Source organism: Symphalangus syndactylus, chromosome 9 (genome assembly GCF_028878055.3).
Source record: "Symphalangus syndactylus isolate Jambi chromosome 9, NHGRI_mSymSyn1-v2.1_pri, whole genome shotgun sequence".
Classification (NCBI taxonomy): Eukaryota; Metazoa; Chordata; class Mammalia; order Primates; family Hylobatidae; genus Symphalangus; species Symphalangus syndactylus.
In genome coordinates, this window is record NC_072431.2 from 18,210,666 (window position 1) to 18,230,417 (window position 19,752).

At 38.5% G+C, this 19,752-nt stretch overlaps 1 long non-coding RNA gene across 1 annotated transcript in view; it reads right to left on the reverse strand.

The window, feature by feature from the left end:
• LOC129489207 (uncharacterized) overlaps positions 1-18,722 on the reverse strand; it is a 97,552-nt gene extending 78,830 nt beyond the window's left edge. The window contains exon 1 of the long non-coding RNA XR_008659930.2: positions 18,462-18,722. This is a non-coding gene — a long non-coding RNA (uncharacterized lncRNA). The remainder of the gene's footprint in view (positions 1-18,461) is intronic.
• Positions 18,723-19,752: the final 1,030 nt, after the last annotated feature.

Sequence of the window (19,752 nt, forward strand, 5' to 3'; positions counted from 1 at the left end):
CAAGGCTTCCTAAAGGAAATTAGAGTTGGAGATGTTAAAATCCACGATTCCCAGTAGTGTCATGACATGGCTTATAGCAGTGACTTTCACCCTTTCCTAACAAAAAGCATGACTCTAATCAAGAAGTAATCCCATACCCTTTACCCACTCACATGCTAAGGGCAAGTTTGCCTTTCACAGAAGAGAGCTTTAAGAGTTTTAAATAAACGCAATAAAGCATTCCCAGTAGTGAGTTAAATGCGATATTACAGACCTTCCTCCAACTGTGTACTTAAATAAGGGTGGGGTAGGAGATAAATGTAGGGAAATAGCTGGATCACATGGAAAGACCTATGTGGGAGGCACTGTTTGATGGACCCAGTGAGCACAGAGTCCCCTCCCATTCGGGGTATCTAGAGCACACCCTTGATTCTTAGTGCTTGTGACGAAGTTTCTGCTTCAATGGGACAACGGCTTTCTATCAAAGAGTGTCATAACATCTTATAAAAGACTGTCATAACACAGAACCCTTCTAATTGGTGTGGAGAGCTCTGCAAGAGCACAGTAGTTGTAAGCCATAGCATCACCTCTCTTTAGGGAGAGGGAACAAAATTTAATACACAGGGCGACAGAGAGATAATTAATTGCCTTCTTGGCAACCTACCACTCTACTGCCAATGGGATCACTGTGACAAGTTATGAAATTCAAGTCAAAATATTTAACTCAGCCACTTACTCAAGTGGTAGACCCAATTTTAGGCACCCCACAGTTAGGGTGCTCATAAAGAAAAGTCTTCTCTTCATTATTCTGCAGTAGCACATGTAACTGTTGGCATCTATGGGTGTTCTGTTGCCTCTATGAAGGATATATCTGTCTGTAAAGTATACTCACACATTTCTATCAGTGTAAGGAAGGAATGAGGAATACAGAGAATTATAATAAGCTGAATAGTTCCAGGAAAATGCAAGAACTAGATCAAAAATGAGAAAAGATTAGTACTGAAAGTCTTCAAAAATAACCTGATACAAAGTGGTCCAATCCAAAGGGTGTAAGAGGATGAATTAGACAATTTTCCCGAAAGAAATGCTGATTACACCAACTGGATCCACAGCTCCTGGAAGATGATAGGCCACCCTAATAAAGTCTAAAGATGTGAATTATACAACCAAGGCAGGAAATTCTGTGACCTAAGATTCAGGGGTCAGAGCAGAGGACGGAGGAGGCCCTAGGGAATGAGTTGGAAGTAGGAAAGGGGAGGAAGGAAGGAGGAAAGTCGTGTCTCTGTATTGACTAAGCCAGGGTCTTCACCTCCTCACTGGGTCAAGGCTGACAGAGCCAGGTTACACGATTTTTTTTTTAAGAGGTAACAGCTCCCTAATGAGAATATACAGAAAGTATTTCCTGCTATGTTTTCAGATTCGCAAACAATAAAATACACTTATTTTGAGCACACAGTTTGATAAGTTTAGATAAATGTATACATCCATATAATCATCACCACAGTCAAAATATATAACATTCCCATCATTCCAAAAGGTTTCCTCAAGTCCTCTACAGTCCCACCCCCAACCCCTAGGCAACCACTCATCTGCCTTCTGTTACCGTCAATCATTGCCTCTTATTGATTTCCATATAAGTGGAGTTCTGCTTTATATACTCTTTTTGTGTCTATCTTCTTTTGTTAAGAAAAATTTTTATATTCATTTGTACTGTTTATAGCAGTAGTTCACTCCTCTGTATCGCTTCATAGTATTTCACTGCATGAATACACTATAATTTATTTATCCATTTACCTGCTGATGGACACTTCAATTGTTTCCAGATTTTGCTTCCAGATTTTGGCTATTACGAATAGTTACTATGAATATTTGTACACACATCTTTGTATGGACATATGTTTTTATTTCACTTGCCTAGCAGTGGATTGCTGAATCATATGGCAAAAAAAGTAAATATTTTAACTTCATAAGAAATTGCCAAGCCATTTCCAAAGTGGCTGAATCATTTTACATTCCCACCAGTGATGTGTGAGAGTTCCCTCACTTCATATCCTCGTCAGCACTCAATATTGTCTGCCTTTAATTTTAGCCATTATAGTGTATGTATGGTAGTATCTCATTGGTTTAATTTGCATTTTCCTGACGAATAATGTTGAGCATCTTTTTATATGCTTATTGGGCATGCATATATCTTCTTTTTCTGAAGAGTCTGTTAAAATCTCTTATTTTTTTAAATTGAGTTGGTTCTTGCTATGTTGACTTCAACGTTTTTCTAAGAATGACAGCACTTCTCATCAATTTGATTTAGAGCTAGTAATTTGAGGCTCTCTAATGGCACTGCCAGGCTAAAAAATCGCTAGCCAAAGTTCAAGTGAAAGGGTCAAAAATGGATGGAATGCATAAATCAGATCATATCACTCTCCTGCTGAAAAATCTGCCAATGGCTTTCCATCGCAATTGAAATAAAATCTGAACTCTTTATCTTGGTCCCTAAAGCCCCACGTGATTTGACCTCTGCATCCCTCTCCAACTTCATCTCTTGCCATCTTCCCTCACTCACCATGCTCCTGACACCTGCCTTTCTTTTTGTCCCTTAAACACATGTATTTGTTCCTGACGTTATCCCCTCTGCCCAGAATTCTACTCAGGGAGAGCTTGATGTGCTGCCTCCTTCAATCATTCAGTCTCAACTTTAACGTCAGGGCTTCCCCACCTAATCCTGATAAACAGCACCCCTCTGTTCCTCTGTATCTTAGCATTTGTCACTACCTGAAATTATTTTATATTTTTATATGCGTTTATTGTCTGTTTCTTCCCAATATAATTCAGGCTTTATGAATACAGAAACTTTGGGTCATTGATTCATCCCCAGAACCTATAAGTGATGCCACTAAATAGTGTCAGCTCACTGACTATTTTTTAGGATAGTTGGTTCTCTTCCTTCTCAGCTGTTTCTCCCAACAAAAGTTCCCAGCCTCTAGCATCAGAGCAGCCTTTGCTGGAGTCATAGAAGCCATCACTAGAGAATGCACCAAATGTATTCAATTTGAAGGCATCATCACCTCCCTCAGCCAATCACAGGTAAGAGCAATTTGACTTGTTAGATGAGATGAATAAGAGAAAGGGGGGTAGCTCTCGGCTAGAGGAGGGAAAAAAGGACATTTCAGATATTATTTTATAGACAATAAGTTGTTTTTTTTGGATGGCCTCGAGTTTCTGGGGCATTCTCTCTTCTCACTGTGGCAAAAGCTCTCAGTGTTCACAATGTTTTGATCGTCTCCTCTGAACCTCTTCAGTGACAGAAAGCTTCAGCTTGCTTTCCAGGCCAGGTTCCCATCTGTCACTTCTAACCCTCATTTTTATTTCTTCTAATTCATGATCTGATCACTTTGATCCTTTGTAAAATACTTTAAACTCCATTTATTTTAATTCAAATTGGAAATGTAGAGCAAACATGGTGTTTTGGTTTTGGTTTCAGTTTTTTCTCCTGTCCCTCTGGGTTTCCCATCTTTTGCTCCTGGTCACTTAAAACTATGATAGATTAAATAGATTGATTGATTGAGACAGACAGAAAGATATCCACATATTATTTGTGTTGTTGTTTGAGAGCACCTTTCAAGGCCCTCATGGCTGGTGACCATACAGAACCACTTTCCTATTTTCTAAGTGTTATTTTTCCAGTGCCAAATCTGGAAAGCACACATTCTCTGCCCGTATCCCAACTAATGAACGAAGTTTCCTCTGCTTCCAATTGTTATAATCTCTGTAAAGCCACAGGCCTTCTGTTTATGTGTTTAGTAACAAATCAAAAACAAAAATAAAAACCATTCCCAAGTTTTGAGTCAACTTTATATACGTAACACTTCCTAAATTACATGAAAGCCTTTTCCTTTAAGACCCCCCTCTGTAGCATTCATTTGTGAATTTTATTTATTTATATTTTTTAGATGGAGTCTCACTCTGTCACCCAGGCTGGAGTGCAATGGCGCCATCTCAGCTCACTGCAAACTCTGCCTCCTGGGTTCAAGCAATTCTCCTGCCTCAGCCTCCAAGTAGCTGGGATTACAAGCGTGCACCACCACGCCAGCTAATTTTTGTATTTTTAGTAGAGACAGGGTTTCACCATGTTGGCCAGGCTGGTCTCAAACTCCTGACCTCAAGTGTTCCGCCTGCCTCGGCCTCCCAAAGTGCTGGGATTACAGGTGTGAGCCACTGCACTTGGCCTAATCATCAATTTTATAAGTAGTTAGTGAAAACCTAGCATATGCTAGGTAGGAGGGGGAGGCTAACACATTCAAGAAACAGTATACAGTATACAGTTGCCACCTCTAAAGGCTTTTGTTCTTAATGATGAACTAAATAATTACACATTGTATGTTGTATTAGGGTTTTCCACAAAAACAGAACCAATAGGATGTGTATATAGAGAGAGATTTGAGGAATTGGCTTGCATGATAGTGGAGGCTGGCAAATCCAAATTCTACAGGGTCGGCCAGCAGGCTGGAGACTGCACTTGTTTATTAGCCATTTAGATATCCTATGTTATGAAGTGCCTGCTCAAGTCTTTTGCCCATTTTTCTATTGGGTTACTTTTTCATCAGTTTGGATGAGTTCTTTATATATTTTGGATTTGAGTTTTTTGGAGGGTATGTATTAATATTTTGCAAATATCTTCTCCCACTCTCTGGCTTGCTTTTTCAGCCTCTTTGTGTTGCCTTTTGCTGAACAAAAGTTCTTAATTTTAACTTGGTCATATTTATCTATCTTTTCCTTTAGAGTTAGTGCTTTTTAAGTCCTGTTTTTTAAATCCTTGCACTCTCAAGGTCATGAAGATATTCTTCTTTGTTTTCTTCTAGAAGCTTTATTTTTTACTTCTTGCAGACATTTAATTTTCACAATTATATCTATAATCAACCCAGAATTAACATTTCCATATGATATGAGGTACTTATTATAAAGTAAAACATAGATGCAGAAAATATCACACGGCAAATGTATAGCTTAATGAATTATTATGAGCCAAACGCCACCTACGTCAAGAAATGGAACTTAACAACACATGCACGCATATGTTCATTGCAGCACTATTCCCAATAGCAAAGACATGGACTCAACCTAGCTGTCCATCAACGGTGGAATGGATAAAGAACACGTGGTACCTATACATCATGGAACGCTCTGCAACCACGAAAGGAATGAAATCATGTCCTTTGTAGCAACATGGATGCAGCTGGAGGCCATTATCCCAAGCAAATTAACAGAGGAACAGAAGACCAAATACCACATGTTCTCACTTACAGAAAGATGGCAACAGTACATACTGGAACTACTGGGTGGGGAGGGAAGAAAGGGGACAAGTGTTGAAAACTAACTGTTGGGCAGTGTGCTCACTACCTGGGTGACAGGATCAACTGTACCCCAAACCTCGGCATAATGCAATGTACCCAGTTAACAAACCTGCACATGCATCCCCTGAATCTAAAATAAAGATTGAAATTATTGGAAGGAAGGAAGGAAGGAAGGAAGGAAGGAAGGAAGGAAGGAAGGAAGGAAGGAAGGAAGGCAGGCAGGCAGGCAGGCAGGCAGGGAGGGAGGGAATTTTTAGGAGAGATTGTTATGTTGCAATTAAAATTATGTTTATGAAAAGTGGGAAAAAAAAAAAAAGAAATAGAACTTTGCCTGCCAGTACTGGAGCTCCTCCATGTACCCCTTCCCAATTTCAATCCTCTCCCACAACCTGACTGTGGAATGCTGTCAGAATTCTCCCATATTGTGCCAAAATGGCCAGGAGTTTCTATCTCACCTCATTCCGTCATTGCATGTGGGCTGCCCTGGGAAGGTATAATCCCAGATAAGGCAGCTCTCTGCAGCTGAGACAGCTCCTGAAGTAGCTAACAGGTCCTTGCAGTTAGGCAGCAAGTCTTCCCCGGGTGGCTATCTCCATCCCTCACACACCATGTCACCTAGTTTTGTTATAAATACTGTCTACTGCAACTTTATTTGAAATCACACTGCATCTACATAGATAAATTTGGAAGAATTTATGTCTTTACGATATTTAGTTTTCCAGGCCAGGCGCAGTGGCTCATGCCTATAATCCTAGCACTTTGCGAGGCCAAGGTGTGTGGATCACTTGAGATCCGGAGTTCGAGACCAGCCTGACTAATATGGTGAAACCCCATCTCTACTAAAAATACAAAATTTTGCTGGGCATCGTAGTGGGTGCCTCTGTAATCCTAGCTACTTGGGAGGCTGAGGCTGGACAATCCCTTGAACCTGGGGGACAGAGGTTGCAGTGAGCCGAGATTGAGCCACTGCACTCCAGCCTAGGTGACAGAGCAAGACCCTGACTCACCAAAAAAAAAAAAAAATTAGTTTTCCAATACGTAAAAATGACATCTCTTCACTTATTTAGTTTTATAGTTTTTATAAAGTTTTATGGAGAAGTCTTACACATCTTTTGCTAGATTTTTCTCCTAGTTATTTAATGTTTTTGATGATATTGTGATATTTTTAAAATTTTATTTTTGAATTGTTTACTGCTGTTTTATATTGACGTCATACATAAGATCCTTTCTAGATTCACTCATTAATTCTAATAGTTTTCCTGCAGATTTGTTTGGATTTTCTACACACATAATCATGCCACTTGCAAATAATGAAAGATTTATGTTTATTTATTTTTAATTTTTATAACTTTTCTTTTATTTGCCTTTTTCTCTGTCTAGGATTCCCAGAAAGTCTTGAATAGCAGTGATGAAAAGCAGGCTGTCTCATTCCTGATATCGAAGAGAAAGCGTTCAATATTTCACCAATATGAAGCTGCTATAGGGTTTTGTTTGGTTTGGTTTGGTTTTTTTTTGAGATGGAGTCTTGCTCTATCACCCAGGCTGGAGTGCAGTGGCCCAATCTAAGCTTGCTGCAACCCCCACCTCCCAAGTTCAAGTGATTCTCCTGCCTCAGCCTCACGAGTAGCTGGGACCATAGGCATGCATCACCACGCCCAGGTAATTTTTTGTTTTCTGAAGACATATATTTTCAGATTAAAGAAGTTATCTCTATTCCTAAGTTTTCTTAATAATCACTGAATCTTGTCAAATGTTTGTTCTGTATCTTCTAAGATAATAATTTTTTTCTTTATTCTTTCATGTTATAAGTTACCTTAATATTTTTAATATTAAACCAACTTTGGTGTGAAAGTAACTTGATTGAGATATATATATTGTTTTATAAATCAATAGATTTAATTTGCAAATGTTTTATTTAGAATTTTTGCATCTTAGTTCACAGAAAGATTGAGTGTACTTTCTTACAATGTCTTTGTTACGTTTGGGTTTGAAGGTTATATTGGCCTTGTAAAACACGTTAAGCAGAATTACTCTTTTTCTACTCTCCGGGATAATTTAAGAATGATGCTTTTTTTAAATGAAGGTTTGAGCATCTAGGCTTAGAGATTTCCATTTGGGAAGATATTCAACTTATTTTAATGGCTATAAGACTACTCAGATTTTCCATATCTTGTTGTATTATTTTTGCTAAGCTGTTATTTCCCAGCACTTTGTCCATTTTATCTACATCTTCAAAAATATTCACATAAAGTTCTTTGTAATATCCTCCTATTTTCTCATTAATTTTGTAGAATCTGCGGTGATGTCCCCTTTTTCATTTCTGATATTAGTAATTTTGTGCCTTCACTCTTTTTCTTTCCCCGATCAGTCTTGCTAGAAGCTTATCCATTTGTTAATCTTTTCAAATAACCAAATTTGGCATTTTTTATTCTATTGTATGTTTGTTTTTTACTCCTTTAATTTCTGTTTTCATCTTCATTTTTTCCTTTTTTTTAACATTCTCTGGGCCCAATTTTCTGTAGCATTTCTAATTTCTTTAAAATGGATACTTTGATCATGACTTTTTCAGTGAAATAATATAAGCATTTTAAGGCTAAACATTTTCCTTTCTGCATGGTTTTAGTTATATTCTACAATAAGTTGTGCTATATCATTTTTTCATTATCATTCAGTTGAAAATATTTTCTAGTTTTCATTGTACTGTCTTCTTTGACCTTTGTGTAATTAAGTAGTGTATTTCCAAACATTTGGGCATTTTATTATCGCCCTGTTGTTATTTAGCCTAACCTGCACTGAGGCCTAAGAACATATCTGTACAGTTTTTGTCTGTAAAATGTGTCAAGAAATGCTATATGGCTCTGTATATGTGCAATATTGATGATGTTCCATGCTCTGCAGTTGCTGGTTGCAGTATTCTATCTGTGGATAACATTGATTTTGTTAGTTTCATTAATCATATTAATAAATCTTCTATATACTTAAGAGTTTTGTGGGGTTTGTCTGTTAGTTCTGTCAATTACTGATGGACATGTTTTGGAGTTTCTCACTATAATTTTGGAGTTTCTCACTATGATTCCATTTCTCATTTAGTTCTAAAAAATTTGCTTTCTATATTTGGAATCTAGGTTATTAGATGCACACAATTTTATAATTGCTTTATTTGGGGGTTCTTTGACCCTTTATCATTTTAAAATGTCTTTTTTTCATTTATAGTAATGTTTGTTTTTGGTTGATATCAGAATAACTCCTTCTGCTTAGGTTTTCTGTGGTATTTCTTTTAACTTTTTTTTTTTTTTTTTGAGATGGAGTCTTGCTCTGTTGCCCAGGCTGGAGTGTAATGGCGTGATCTCGGCTCACTGCAACCTCCACCTCCCGGGTTCAAGCAATTCTCCTGCCTCAGCCTCCCAAGTAGCTGGGACTACAGGCGTGTGCCACTATGCCTGTCTAATTTTTGTATTTTTAGCAGAGACAGGGTTTCACCATGTTAGCCAGGATAGTCTTGATCTCTTGACCTCGTGATCTGCCTGCCTCCGCCTCCCAAAGTGCTAGGATTACAGGCGTAAGCCACCACACCCAGCCTTCTTTTAACTTTCAATCCTCCTTTGTATTTACATTCAAGACGTATCTCTTCTAAGTATAATATAATTCGGCAGAGTTCATTTTTAATATGGTTCGGTAACTTTAAATTGGAGAATTTAGTCTATTAATGTTGAATGTACTTGCAGATAAATTTGGGTTTATATTTACCAACTTGTTTTTTTCCTGTTTTACTTACCATTTCTTCAACTTGTTTTATGTTACTTTTTCTCTTCTTCTTGTCTTTAATGAATTACATATATTGTTGTTCCATTTTCCCCTCTATTGACTTGTTAATTATATATTATTTTACTATTCTTTTAGTTGTTACCCTCCTTGACAGCATGCATTCTTGATTGTTTTTAGAGTACAAACTAATTCTTTTATTACTCCCCAGACAATGTTATGTCTTTAGCATAATTTAACTCCATTTAACCCACCACCACCTTCTTAATTATTATTTTCATTGTACATACATTTTAAACCTTATGAGCCCTTTTTTTGTTTATATAGAAAACATTCATTTATATTTGTTCTATTTGCCTCTTCAATCACTCTTCATTTATTCCTATGCTTCTGTGTTTCTGTCTGGAATCATTTTGCTTTTACCTAAAGACCTCCTTCTGGTACTTTATTTTTAGTAAAGCCTGTTTGTGAACAATTCTCCCAGGTTTTTGTCTGGAAATATCTTCATTCCACCTTCTCTTTGAAGGATACTTTTGCTGAGTAAAGAATTCTAGGTTGGCAGTTACTTTCTTCTAGTTCTCCTGGAGATTCTGAAGGCTACCTAAAACTTTAGCTAATTTTACGCAGAAGGAAATTTATTAAAATGTGTTTTGTTGTCTGCAACTAGGAACTTTGATGACTATAGGGTTGAAAATCACTAGTCAGGTGCCACATTCAATAATAATTGATGAGTTAATAATAATAATTATGAGTTGTAATTACACTTTTATCACATACAAATGTCTTATACATACTAAACTCTGCTTCTGGGTTTCGTATTACATTTTACTTATTATTCTTGCTATGGACAAAAGTTGTTATTTATTTTTAATTTATAATACATTAAATATCTAATAATATACTCTCACTTCACTGCTTTTCTTTTTCAAAATTTTACTTATATATTCCCATCCATTTTTTTCTTTCAGGTAATCTTAAGAATTGTTCTACAAAGTTTCTATATAAATGTTATTAGGATTTTGATACAAAAGTAACATATTTATAAATTAATTTACACTCAATTTACAATATGTCTTTACTCCAGGAACATGTTGGCTTCTGAATTATAGAAGTTGCATGTCTCTGAGAAGACGTGTGTGTGTGTGTGTGTATAGCCTGTACATTGCATCTTATTTTTGTTTATAAGTACAGAAGCTTTTGTAGATATAAATGAAGTAGTTTTCAAAATGTTTGCTAACTGGTTGGCATACAGGAAAGTCACCATGCAGAACTCTCTAGTTATAATCATTTTTCCGTAATCCTTTTGGCTTTTCAAGACACACAATTCTATAATCAGAAAATAAGGACAATTTTACCTTTAATTTCCCAAGATTCGTGCTTCTTTTTAAACTAAACTAGTCACAACTTAAAGGAAAATGTTAAATAAACATTGTGAAATATGGTATAATCCTACAATGTAATATTATTCAGCCATAAAAAAATGAAGTACTGATAAATACTACAATCATGGATGAAACTTGCAAACATTAAGTGAAGGAAGCCAGTCACAAAAAAACAAATATTGTATGATTACATTTATACTTAAGTCCAGAATAAAGAAATCTATGGAGACAGAAAATAGATTAATGGTTGCTTAAGGGTGAGATAGAGGGAGGAATGTGGCGGGGAAGGGATGTGGAATGGAAGGTACAAAGCTTCTTTTTGAGGTGATGTAACTGTCTAAAATTGATTATGGTTGCACATTATCCATGAACGTACGGTATGTGAACTAGATATCAATACAGCTCAAAAAAATAAGAGCTGTCTACAGAATGAGAGAAAATTTTTGCAAACTATGCATCTGACAAAAGCCTACTATCCAGCATCTATCAGGACCTTAAACAAATTTACAAGAAAAAAAACCCCATTAAAAAGTGGGCAAAGGACATGAGCAGACACTTTTCAAAAGAAGATATACATGTAGCCAACAAGCATATGAAAAAAAGCTCAACATCACTGATCATCAGAGAAATGCAAATCAAAATCACAATGAGATAGTATTTCACGACAGTCCAGATGGCTATTATTAAAAAGTCAAAAAATAACAGGTGCTGGCGAGGTTGCAGAGAAAAGGGAATACTTATACACTGTTGGTGGGAGTGTAAATTAGTTCAACCATCGTGGAGATAGTGTAGCTACTCCTTAAAGACCTAAAAACAGAACTACCATTTGACCCAACAATCCCATTACTGGGTATATACCCAAAGGAATATAAATCGTTGTATCATAAAGACATATGCACATGTACATTCGTTGCAGCACTATTCACAATAGCAAAGACATAGAATCAACCTAAGTACCCATCAATGGTAGATTGGATAAAGAAAATGTGGTACACATACTGGATAAAGAAAATGTGGCTGCAAGAATACTGTGCAGCCATAAAAAAGAATGAGATCATGTCCTTCACAAGAACATGGATGGAGCTGGAGGGCATTATCCTTAGCAAAATAATACAGGAACAGAAAACCAAATACTGCATGTTCTCACTTATAAGAGCTAAATAATGAGAACACAGGGACATATAGATGGGGCCTACTGGAGGGTGGAGGATGGGAGGAGGGAGAGGATCAGGAAAAGTAACTAATGGGTACTAGGCTTAATACCTGAGTGATGAAATAATCTGTACAACAAACCTCCATGACATAAGTTTACCGATATAACAAACTTAACACATGTATCCCTGAACTTAAAAAAGCTAAAAAAAAGAGTTGTGATAACCTGAATCTTTGGCTTGTCCCTGACTTTTAAAAAGCTAGAATTTCAGTTATGTGCGATTTTGGTTATAGGTTTTATATAGCCAATCATTTCGCTCTAAGGCCTCATTCACAACATTTTGTGCTTTGATATTTAAGGAGACAGGAACACTGAAAACTGCATCTTCCAGCCACTCTTCTGGCTGGCTTCCAGTATGATCTGCCAACGGAAGGCAATGGGAGAAGAATGGAAGACCGGAGGTTGGAAGAAGCCATCCTCTTCCTGTTTCTGGTTTCTAATGGTATATCTGATAGCGGCAGCAGCCGCAAGGACAGTCTAAACTTGATGCAGTGGCAACAGTAATACCAAAAGCAGCGGTAGCCAACAGCAGCAGCAACAGTGGGATGGCAGCTGAGGTTCCTGGATTCTGTCCAGCAGAATCTGGACAGTAGACTCTTTTTTTAATTTTATTATTATACTTTAAGTTTTAGGGTGACTCTTAAAGCAGGAGCCTCTGCAGCATGATGCCCCTGACTGCTGGAAACCTGTCCCTTGAATACTAGTTGTTTACAGCAGTAACTTTTTTCAGTAAACTTGTCTTCCTCCAGTCCTAGTTTAGGATCCCCCAAAAAGCAGAGCCTGATATAGGGCCATTAGTACAGTAATCTACTTGAAAGGTAATCCCAGGAAACTAAAGTGAGAGAGTGGAGAGATGAGACAGAGACAGAAGAAAAGACAATAAAGGGTACATTGATGAGCTGATTACTACTGAGGGCAACTGGGGCTCCATTCCCCTTGGGGACCCTCAGAGGTATTGTGTACCATGCACACCGGAATGCCTCCTTATTGAGTTTTAACCCCAGTGGCTGACAGTTCTCTTTGGGGACACTAACTCGCCCGCACTCCTGGGCTGCTCCTGCACGCAGGCTGACCAAGCTCCCAGGGATTGGGGAAGTCTGAGGCAGAAGAAATGACAGACTGGCTGTGGTGAAGTCAGAACCCACTCTTGCCCCATGGGATGTGGGCAGGGCACTGAGGCATCTTTGTATGGAAGTTTTATATGTTGTTTTCCTTGAGCATCAGAGTGATTATAAAATGCATTGTGAAGCTTTGAAATATTTAAAATAGTATCTCCTTCATTGAAGTTTTAAGGAATTGGCTTGTAAAACTATAAATCTGGTGCTTTTCTGGAGGTAGATCTTTGATGACTTTTTACATTTCAAGATGTGCCTCCTTCTACTGCATTTAAATCAATTACAGAAACAGGATGTGATTAGTTGGAACCAGAATAATTGACCACATAACCAGAGGCTGTAAAAACTGCAATTATTTTTGCATCAACCTAATAAAAAGAATTTCAACTGGGGTTAGCTGCAGGCAGACACAGATCATAGACATAGATTTGGCTTTTAAATGTGCTCATCTCTATCAAGCAAAAGAATATGGAAAGAGTACCCAGAGATCCTGCCCACCAAACAGGCCATAAAGAATACCAACTTTCTCAGTTTATAGTATTCACTAAGGATAACTGAATTAGTCACCCTTGGTATTTCTGATATAGCACATCAGGGCATATAACATATTCTCTGTATGAATAAATAGAGAAATATACCTGAGGAAAGAGACAGCAAAGGTAGAGGGATCCCTGGGGCACAAACAAAAGATACTTATAGTTAGAGAAAGTTCTTTTTTTTTTCTTACTTTAAAAAACAAGTTATTTAAGATTTTGCATGAGATGTTTTGACTTTCCCTTCAGTGCAAAACCATTTTTCCCTCAAATGATTTACCTAATAGACATGAAGAACTGCTATCAAGCCTTTGCTCATGCAGTTATAACAGTGAGAAAATTATTTTACATCAGCTGCTGACAACTAGTCCCCCTCTCAGGGGCACATAATGAGAGAACTGTCAGGCAGATGAGTGTCCAGCACGGAAATATTTAATTAATGAGCTCTTGTCTCGCCTCTAGGTAATTCTTCACAGCCCTAAGGATATAGAGAGAGCACCCTCTGATCAATCCAGGGAATTAAAAAAACACACACATTCACTGCTGAAAGAATTTCAGTTTTCATTTTTTTAAAAAATCCAAGTTACCTATAAAATTTCACGGACTTATTTTTTTTAACAGGCTTAAATTTTTAAAGGAGGAGACTGCCATATGATTAGACTTGGCATTTCATATTTTAGATCTTAGGTCTTTAAGAAAATAATATAAGAGAAAGCTACTATGAATTCATTCCTTTTATTCATACTTTTAATAACTGTAATTTGGTCATTTAAACAGTATTTCCATAGATTAGAAAACAGTAGCACAATACGTGCGAGGTATTTATTCAGTGCATTCACAGGGTCTGATGTGTGTTCTAGAGCCACAGATCCCTGTAACCTATTTCCACGGTCCCCAATTTTGGAACCACCCCGTACTTCAGACCGGAACAATGCCAGGCCACTCTGGAATCCTGCTTTGTTGTATCAAGGCCTTTTGACTCTTTCTTGGAGAATCTTAGCCTCTGAGCTTGCACGTTCCCTTTAAGAATAACGTATAGCATCTTATTCCTAGAAAGAGCTTCTTCCCTCTAACAGGCTCTACTAATGCTGTTCTACAACAAAAGACTGGGGCTTCAGGGCGGGTTGGGGAAGCAGAAACTGAGAAGGTGAGGTGGGGGGTGCAGAGTGGAATTCAGGGAGATGTCAGACTAAAAGCCAGATCTCTGGGCTTCTAATGCAATGCTCCTACCTTTAAACTAAGTAAGCAAAGAAAGCATTAAAAGAGTGACTGAACCTAAGCGTCTCCAGGATTTTTCCATCACCATTATTCCCCTCGTCCACCAATCCACAACCACAAAAATCTATTCTACTTCTCGTGAGATTAATAGAATATTTTATTTTTTTATTTGCGCAAACTTGTGGGGTACCTCAGATATTTTGTTACACATAATGGGTAGTGAGTGAGTCAGGGTATTTAGGGTGTCCGTCACCTGAGTACTATACAAGTTTGTTAAGTATAATCATCATACTCTGCTATCAAACATTGAATTTATTCCTTCTATCTCACTGTATGTTTGTGCCCTTTAGCCCGCTTCTCTTCATAACAGCATATTTTAAAGATAGAATACACCATAGTTGTAACTCCTGGAACTGACTCTGGCTTCTTCTGGAATATTTTTAGCATGTTTAAATAAAACCAAATCTTAATATCACTCTCGACTTCATCTAACATTCTAGAATTCCTAAAGATTAAAGGTATCCATTTTTGCAATATTAATCAGTTATCTACTTAATACATTTAGAATAAGATAGTTCTATTTAAGTAAAGGCTAGCGATATTAAAATTAATTTTATAGGAGAACTTTCTGAAGATTATTCTAAAAAACATGAAGATGATCACCTGACATCACAATGAATTAGCCCTGTGTAAAAATATTGGGGGGAAATGGAAGTTTATAATTTATTTTTTAAAAAAAGGTAAGAGAACATTGTATCTTTTAAAGCATTAATGAAAGCCTCCTTAGCAAAATTATGTGCCTAAAGAATGCAGGCATATCATTCACAACACAAAAATACTGTAGATCCTGTACCTACTACAAATGGCATCCAAGTGACCAAGGCTGGCGTTCCCAGAATGTCACTGTGGCTGCTGTCTGTTTTGACTGGTCGGCATCCATGCCATGCTAATTATTCAATATTTTAATATTATTCTTGCAAGTCTCCCTAAAATAACCTCAGTATCTGTTCTGTTCCCAATGGTCTTTAGCAAGAGTTGCAAAGCACCCTCCTGTTAAAGTAAAGAATTCTCCTTTATATCAAATCTAAATTACTTCTGTATTAGGCAGAATCCTTTTAATTGCAAGTAACAGCAACTATACAAATTAGCTTAAGCATAAAGAGACTTTATTGGCTTGTGTTCCTGGACAGAGCTGGCCTCCAGAATTCAAAGTACATCATCCAGTCATCCTTGTTCTCTCTCCCCCTTCTCCTTTCCTCTTTCTGCAGCTCTCAGTGAATTGGCTTCCTTGCCTCCTCCTGAAGCCAGGCTTCTCCTAGGTATATGAGTTGGGAGCAGGAGAACCAAATTCCAGATAAGAATCATATCTAGTCAAATCTGGATCACATGACAACCACTCCTATGCAGAAGGTAGAAGGAATGTGATGTGGAAGGTACCATCTTTGGCTACCCCACACGCAAGCAGGATGAGGAAGGGAAGGAGTCCTGCCACTCCCAGCAGGCTGCACACCAGCAGCATTAGTAGCTGGTTAGAAATGCAGAATTTGGAGCTGCATCCCAGACCCACCAAATCAGAATCCAGAGTTCAACAAGATCCCCAGCTGATTCCATGCACCTTATAAACGGAGAAGGTTTTTCTCCTAGGAAACATGCCTTGAAGGATGACATCATCACAGAAAGGGGAAGGAGAAAAACAACAGATGTTCACTCGCACACAACTGTGATGTCATGCAACTTCCTTTTGTTTAGTCTTCAGTAAAAATGATGAACTAATTATTGTTCTAAGTATCACAAACATCACTACTCATTTTAAAAAGCAGGCCAGGCGGGGTGGCTCACCCCTGTAATCCCAGCACTTTGGGAGGCTGAGGCAGGCAGATAACTTGAGGTCAGGAGTTTGAGACCAGCCTGGCCAACATGATGAAAACCCATCTCTACTAAAAATACAAAACTTAGCTGGGCATGGTGACACACGCCTATAGTCCCAGCTACTCAGGAGGCTGAGACATGAGAATCACTTGAACCTGGGAGTGGGATGTTGCAGTGAGCTGAGATCATGCCACTGCACTCCAGCCTGGGAGACAGAGCGAGACTCTGTCTCAAAAACAAACAAACAAAACATCTGTAGGTCTCCCTACAGTTTCTTGTTCTTTATAATTCCTATTCTCCTTTATCAAGGCTAGTAGCTAACTTAGCTATTTTTAGTCTCACTTTTTATTTTAGAAATTATTTGCTATATAATGGCCAGGCACAGTGGCTCACACCTGTAATCCCAGCACTTTGGGAGGCCAAGGCAGGTGGATCACTTGAGGCCAGGAGTTCGAGACCAGCCTGGCCAACGTAGCGAAACCCCGTCTCTACTAAAAATACAAAAATTAGCCAGGTGTGGTGGCATGCACCTGTGGTCCCAGGTACTCAGGAGGCTGAGGCATGAGAGTCCCTTGAACCCGGGAGGTGGAGGCTGCAGTGAGCCGAGATTGTGCCACTGTACTCTAGTGTGGGTGATGGAGTGAGACTCTGTCTCAAAAAATAAAAAAGAGAGAGAGAGAGAAAGAAGGAAATTATTTGCTATATAAGGATTGTTGTTAGGAAGAAATCAACACTATAACTGTTTGTTTCTGTCTTTTGACTCTGGTTAAATACTCTACATCCCACCAGCATACCTGCTTCCTATTGATAGGGGTAGCACAGCCTAGTAGTTATGAGCATGGATCAGAAGCTAGGGACTGGTTTAAATCTTGATCTGCCACTTACTAGATAGGTTTCTTACCTCCCTGAACCTTGATTTCCTCATCTGTAAAAGGGGCTCATCATAGTTGTGAGAATTAAGTGAACTAATATTTGTGCCTGGTATGCAGTAACCACTATGTATGTTTTTGAAATAAATAAATGTTGCTGGAGTGAAACCCCCCAACACATCTCTAATGCTGCCTTGTGACTAATGGATTAAGTGAGCACTTTGAAAATATGTATTACTTGAGTGATTAAATTGCCAAGCTTCCCCATTTCATTTACATCTTATTTCCATTTCTAGTGAATCATTCCTTCTAAGCACAAGGTTGTGAAAGGAAATCTTCTGCACTAATAATAGCATTACAAGCTACTATAGCCAAGGCTTACTTACCTGATATCACCAAAGCTCCAATAAATTTCTCAATTTAAATATTAAAAATCAGTCAATGATCTGTTAGCTGGAAAATATCTGGGGTGAAAGAGTGATTACCACTAAAAAAATAGATTGAAGTCATTGCTGCTTTTACAGCCCAGAAAAATACAAACATCTGTTATTCTAGGTAAGTTACTTACTCTCTCTGCCTCCTTTATGGGCTGCTGGAAAGAGTAAATGATTAACGTGTGAGAAATGCTTAGAACAATGGCTGACTCAAAGTAAGTAATCAATAAATGCCAGTTCTTATTATCACAGGTATTCCAAATATAGGTTGTGGCGATCAGGAGTTATGATGACCATGGCAGGTGGCAATGCCCCAAAGTGCAGAAGATGTCAATTCCTCTTCCATATCCCCACTCAGCACACACATTCCCCTCCACAACCAAGAGAAGTGGGCATTAAAGAAAGGAAGGGCAAGAGGAACGACAATTCTAAAAGATCACCAAGGTGTATAGCCTGAATTATTTGGACTAGTTCTGCTGTGATCTTAGCCAATTGACCCTCTGCCCTAATTTCCCCACCTGAAAAAACAAAAGGCCAATTTATTAAGGGTTTCTGATGCGTGGGTGAAAGAGGCTGTTAACACTCGAAAGTATTATAGATTAACAATCTTTCTAACCATTTTAAATATTAGCAAATGTTCCAGCTCACAAAGTGCCATGGTTTTAGTGGCCTGGAAAACGCTGCAATTTGTTCAAACATCAGTGGGTGTTATTTCTGGATGTTAATCAGTACCATTTACCTTGAGAACCTGGAAAATGTGTGCACTGTGCAAGTGCGCCATCTGCTGGTCCTGGAGACTCTGCGCCGCAGGGCAGGGATGCTTGTCCAACGCGGCCGGCACAGAATTTCCTTGGAGAGCAGCAAACCAGCCAAAGCTGTTCCCAACACCTCAGGTCCTGGTGCTGAATTATCACAGTGAACATGTTGCTTTCCCAAAGGGAGGTGATTTGTTTGAGAGGGTATGTGTGTGGTCTTTAAATAGTTTTGTTCTTTGTGCTTACATTATCATCTAGGAAGAAAAGATAATTTATTGCATCTTAGAAATGAAACGACTCTGAGATAGCATCTATTTCAAATGCCTCATTTTACACGTGAGAAAAAATGTGGTCCAAGAGTCAGACAACTTTCCCAAGTTACTCAGCCAGTAGTGGCAGGGCAGGATCCCCAAGGCTCCTGCCTGGACACTTACTCTCGCTACCTTGGAGAAGGTGAAGGAGGGCAGAGGAATCTGCCAAAACAAAGAAAACTTCCCAGCCAGTGTCCTGGGTCACTGTATACATCTTATTGACATGGGCACTTTAGCCATAGTTTGCAAAGAGCTTGAACTTCTCTTCTTATACCCATATAAAAACTTTCACCTCTGAGTGTAGCCAAAAGCCAAAGCCCTTTTATGCCCTATTGCACTTATGAAAGGGGAAAAATGCAAGTAAGGACACTTTATCTTGTGATTATTTTCACTTCCCGAAAAAAGCCAAAGATCTAGCAGTTTAATCACAAAGTCTGTCCTGTCATTCAGCAGCAGATGCCAGCCTCTTGCCTGGCAGCCACCAGAATAGAAGCAAGAACCCTACAGGTTAGAAATTCTACACTCTTATTTATCCATCAGAGAGAGGTCTCTCTTAGCTTATACAGGCCAACTATTTTTTTTTAATTGGTCTTAGTCCAATACTGACATATTTGCCTGGGTCACCTGCCAGCCAACCAGGAGTGCTCATTCATCTGGGGTGTGGGTATAGAGAAACTCTAGTACCATCCAACAGAGGGCAGTAGTGCACAGACACATAACCACCCTGCTCAGCTCTCTCCTATCAGAAAAAAGGGGGGTGGGGGGCACAGGTGCATATTCTTACTGCTCTCTGTCCTGAGAGTGGAGCCAAACATTTTTCAGATGCCAAAATCAATCTTAAAAGTCAACGATCTGACAAGGACAAATATTAATCGCTAATTCCTGCTTCCTCCACTTCATGACACTCAACTTCATACTCTGCCCCTGAGCCTCCCAAACCAAAGTTCTTTTACCACGTGACAGA